The following is a 6,000-nucleotide window of genomic DNA, read 5'->3' on the forward strand; positions in this document are numbered from 1 at the left end:
AAACTTTCAAAGGTGATGATGTAAAAGTGTTGCATGCAATTTGCCAGCAGATCTGGAAAACCTAGCAGTGGCCTTTAGACTGTAAAAAAGAAAACGGTTTATGTCCCAATTCCCAAGGACCAGCAGGCTCCGGGACAGCTTCTTCTACCAGGCCATCAGACTAATTAATTCACGCTGATTTGAGTATACTCTATATTGTATGGACTGTTCAATTTACTACAAATTATTATAAATTAATTTGATTGCACGTTGCACATTTCGACCGAGACATAATGTAAAGATTTTTAATCCTCAAGTATGTGAAGGATGTAAGAAATCAATTCTATTTAGTTCAATTCAATTCAAACTTGCTAATCGTGCCATACATACAAATCAATGGCATGAATAATGAATTTTAGAGGTCTCTACACTGACACACACATCCCACTCGTCACAGGCCTCCATTCGCTAAAACCAGCTTCAATCATCTCCCTCTGCTTCCTGTTCTCGAGCCCAGTGTGAATCCACCTCGCCAGCTCCCCGTGAATCCAACGTGACCGAACCTTCCAGATCAGCTGCCATGTGGGATCTTGCTACGGACTTTACCAAAGTTCAGAAGAACAACATCACTGGCCTAATTCACCAAACTCCCTAGTTAACTCTTAAATAATCTCCAAAAATACTTGACAGATATGTTGTCCTGTTGGGCAGTGGAGACGGTGATTTCCCCATAACCCATGTCCAACCGCCCGAGACTTCAGGTTCACTGCGGACTGAGAAAATTCCGATCCCGGCTGTCGAATTACCAACCTGGACTGAAGCCCGTATACTGCCAGTTCCATATCATCAGAGTCACCAGCCCAATATTATCACCCATACAAAGACGCTTTGATGCCGGCGATTTGCTGTGGGTGTTCCTGCCATTTCCGATTCACAAACTAAGGTGGAACTGGAACCTCATGACCCTCTGCCGGGGCCGGGGCTCCGGCTGGTTCCCCGGTCTGTATGGAGGATGCGGATACACTTCAACCTGTCCCCAGCAGCTAAACCAAACACATTTGATTACAATCTTCTTGCTGTGTGGGATCTCGCCCGGCATAGCTGGCTGCCATGTTTCCTGCAGTGTAGCAGGAATAAAATGTAAAATTATAAAGTAGAAAATGCTGGGAACTCAGTACATCAGACTACATCTCTGAAAGGACAAATGGTGGGAGACCCAGTTTCAGAAATGAGACTGTGCAAGGTGCTGCCGATCTGCTGAGCGTTTCCAGTATTTTCTCCTCCTTACTTTAAATTTCCTGCAACTGTAGTATTTTTCCCCTCGTCATTTTAATGCACAGATAGTACCTGATTGTAAAATATCAACAACACCCTACACTGTAAATGCCACCCCACCCCAAACCATTTGCTACTTCTGAGTTCATCCTGACCCTGGTGTGACATATTTCATCCAGTCAATGCTCACAGCATCCTTTCCTCCCACTGTCACTCTGTTACATTTGCTCCTGAGGCCACTGTCTCTACGCTGAGAGCCGGTGACCACAGAGCGATAAAAAGTACAACACTTGCTGCAGCTCTGACGGGCTGTTACCCTGGAAACGGATGACGTGGCTCACTGCAAAAAAAAAAACAGAAAAAGAAAATAATAAACCCAACATCAGATTCTCTGAGTTCCATTCTGTCAAAGATTAACACGGCATCCAGTTTGTAACAGTGAATCTAAAATTGAAATGGCTGCTTTTACCCTGCCACGTGCTGTGTTGAATTAAACCTCTGGTAGTCCTAACTATCAAAAAAAAAATCCTGGAAAAGATGCCAAAAAAAACTTCACAATGATGGCAAAGTTTGAAAGAGAGATTCCTGAAATGTATCATTGCGGCAATGGGATACAGGCTGGGCAGATGTTGAACAAGATGGTAGATATTTATCATTGATGTGGTAGGGTACAGGCTGGACAGAGATTGAACAAGAAGGTTGATATTTTTTCACTCAGGTTGTAGGACACAGGCTGGACAGAGGTGGAACAAAATGGTTGATATATATCACTGAGGTGGTGGGATACAGGCTGGAGAGAGGTTGAACAAGATTGTTGATAAATGTCACTGAGGTGATGGGATGCAGGCTGGGCAGAGATTGAGCAAGACGGTCGATATATATCATTGAGGTTGTAGGATACAGGCTGGACAGCGGTTGAACAAGATGGTTGATATATGTCACTGAGGTGATGGGATGCAGGCTGGACAGAGGTTGAACCAGTTGGGCAGGGGGTGAGTAGATAGAGCCGGATGGGAGAAGGGTATCATGGCCGATCTCTGATGGTCCTCCAGCAATACGCAGATCCTGAAATAATAGTACGCACTAGTAGATAACAGATTCCAATATAACAAAGCCAGAACAAACAATAAGAACTTTGGTGTATGCCCTTTTCTACTTCACACACTTTATCAATTCACCGCAGAAAGTATCCCATCCCGGTACTTCACATCTTCACATGGCTACTGCTCTTCCTTTAACGGAATGAAGTAGCGGAGAACTGTGGACACAGCTGAGCACATCACAGAAACCAACCTCCCCTCCATGGACTCAGTCTACACTTCCCACCGCCTCAGTAAAGCAGCCAACATAATGAAAGATCACCACAACCCCGAACATTCTCACTTCTCACCCTCCCATCAGGGCGAAGATAAAGTAAAACAGAAACATACCACCAGGCTCAGGGATGGTGTCCATTCGGCTGTGATAAGCGAACTGAATGTTCCCCAGGGGGATGAGATGGACTCCTGACCTCACAGTCTAAATCGATGTGACCTTGCACCACATATCTACCTGCACTGCACTTTCTCTGTAACCAGAATGAGTTGTCACACTCTGGTATCGTTTTACCTCAATGTACTGCTGTAATGTATTGATCTGTGTAGATAATACCGAAGAAACGATTTTCACTGTACCTCTGTACATGTAACACAAAATAAAGATTCCCCATTTTATTCATGTGGGAATATTAGACAGCCCGGGTTGCTCCTTCGGAAATTCTGGAGGGAATGTACACAATTCCGAGAAACCCGGATAAATGAACAAGACATAATTCTCTCATTACTAGGGACACTTATCGGAAAACACTGTCAGCATTTTGGCAAGATGTAGTCATGGAAACAAGATGGAAATAAACTTCCCAGTCCCCCGAGAGGACGTGAGAGATCTGGATCTCACTGTCCTGTCTGAACGGGGAAAGATGAAACTACTCATACACGTGATTCAGTGTCCCGAGGGTGCGATTTCTCTGTTTAACCCTCGTGTCTGCAAGAACACAACAGACCGAACGGCCGCTTCCGGTGGGCTGGAGTTATGTAAAACTACTATCGACACCAGGCATCGATCATGGTGAAGTTTGGATCCGATTCCGGGCCGGGTGACGGAGGTAAAATCTGAACAAAGCCTACATAATTGTTACGGTAATTACCATATTTAAACGCGAGAAAGCTTGCAAACGCTGGAAATCCAAACAATACACACAAAATGCTGGAGGAACTCAGCATAACAGGCAGTATCTATGGAAAAGAGTAAACAGTCAACATTTTGGGCCACGAGCCTTTTTTCATTCCTGAGGAGGAGGGGAAGTGATCTGAATAAAAAGGTCGGGGAGGGGAACGAGGCGAGCTGGAAGGTGATCGGTGAGGTCAAGTGATGGACAGGTCAAGGGCTGGAGAATAAAGAATAGGAGATTTGGCAATGGGAGAAAGGGAAAGAGGGGACCCAGGGGGAAGTAATAGGCTGGTGAGCAGAAATGAAAGTTCAGAGTGGGGAATAGAGAAGTGGGTGGGGGGTATTTGTTTACTGGAAGGATAATTCAGTCGGGTTGGAGGGAACCCAGACTGAATATAAGGTGCTGCTCCTCCACCCCGAGGACGGTCTCATCTCGGCACAAGAGGAGGCCATCGATCGAGACGTCGGAATGGGAATCAGAATTAAAATGTTCGGCCACTGCGAAGTCCCCCTTGTGGCAGATGATACAGAGATGCTCAACAAAACGGTCTCCCAATTTGTGGCGGGTCTCACCAATGTAAATAAGGCCGCATCGGGAGCACGGGACACAATAGGTGACCCCAGCAGATTCGCAGGTGAAGTGTTGCCTCACCTGGAAGGACTGTTTTGTGTCTGAATGGAGGTGAGGGAGGGGGTGTCCAGGTAGGTGTAGCACTCAGGCCGCTTGCAGGGATCAGTGACTGGAGGGAGATTAGAGAGGAGGGATGAATGAACAAGGGAATTGTTGAGAGAGTGGTCCCTGTTGAAAGAAGGAGGCGGGGTGCGAGCGAGGAAGGTAAAGATATGTTTAGTTGTAATATCTCTGTGGAGAACAGTACCAGTTCCGTAATCCTGGAGTCCCATTCTAGGATTATAGCCCAAGCAACAACACTCCCAGGACTCTTTCCTGCTGGTAATATTCAGCAGTGTCTCGTCTAATCCCAGTTCTGAAACTCACACTCCCCTCCATCCCATAACAGAACTGGAATCTGATGATGCTTTAACCGGGCGGGGAACCCGGGCCGTGCGTCAGCAGCGCCTGGCAATATATCTTAACTTGTCTCCAGCAGGTACGTTGAGCACATATGTTTATTATCTTATTGCGGAGCGCGACCTGGATCAGTGCAATTCGCCGCCACATCTCCCATGGTGAAACAATAAGAAAATTCCTTTAATATAAAAATGAAAATAAATCACTGGAAACTCAGTACAGGTTGTTGTGTTTTTGATGCACAAACATTACTGACTGCAAGTTGTTTGTGGCATCCGGAAGAGATTTGCATAAATGCAATCCCTACATTCATTTGTTATCTCTTTATTGCAATATAAACTCCAGACAGTGAATGCTCAAGGCATCCTTGCATCCACTCGGACTCCTGAGGTCACTGTCTCTCCGCTGAGGGGCGCTGACCAGAGAGTGATAAAAATGTTCAACACCCCTTGCAGTTCTGGTGGGTGTTGCCCTGGTGATGGGGGAAGTGGTTCAGCAGAACTAACTGAAAATAGGAAATAAGGAACAACTCACATGCTCCAAGTTTCATTATGACAAAGATGAATACTGAGCTCTCAGTCATTTTGTAATGGGGAAGCTGAAATTCCAGTGGCTGTTTTAACCCTATCTCGAGGTGCATCCAGTAAATCTGTTGGTATTTCCACCTCTACAAAACTTCCAGCAGTACAGAAGCTAGTTCCAAAATCAAAACACATTGTAGGATGCGGCCTATCTGCTCCACATGGCAACTATGGGATATTTACAAAAGATATCACAGAATACATTGTGGTGATAACCATAAAGTTTACTTCTTTGTTCCATCAAGTGGTTAAAATTCCATCACATTCTTGTGTCTGCAAATAGCTTATATCTATGATCAACCCCAGACATTGATACAGGTTCAATTCAGATGCTGCTATTGGACAGAATGATGGAAAGGAAGGTACCCAGATACAATTGAATAGATTGAGATTGTGACATCAGTTACAAGACTCCCTTACTGTTGAATACATCTTGTCCCTATCCACTCTATCTAGACCTCAGGATTTCATTGAGGTTCCTGTTCCGAGAGTCACCACCCCTCCATTGAGAACAGGCCCAGAAACACCAAGTGCTCCTCATACATAAAACTTTTCATTCCAGAATCACTCTTGTGAACTTTGTAAACAACAACTGTAATGGGCACTTTTCCACGGATACAGACAATTTGGTGGCGGAATAATTTATTGAGCCAAATATTTCTCACTGCCGAATTAACTGTTAGAAAAGATCAGCGTGGTATCTAGACAAGGAACCGAAGGGGATGGAGTAGATATTCAATGACTTTTGTATGTCTGTATTTACTTGGGAGAGAGATACAGAGAATATAGAAATCCAGAAAAGTTAGTCTTTTTGTAGATTATATACGGATTACAGAACAGATTACAGAGGTGAACGCTGTGCCAGTTCCCATCCCAGGCTTATAGCCCAAGCACCAACACTCCCAAGACGTCTAATCCCAGTTCTAA

This window comes from Mobula birostris, chromosome 13 (genome assembly GCF_030028105.1).
Source record: "Mobula birostris isolate sMobBir1 chromosome 13, sMobBir1.hap1, whole genome shotgun sequence".
Classification (NCBI taxonomy): domain Eukaryota; kingdom Metazoa; phylum Chordata; class Chondrichthyes; order Myliobatiformes; family Myliobatidae; genus Mobula; species Mobula birostris.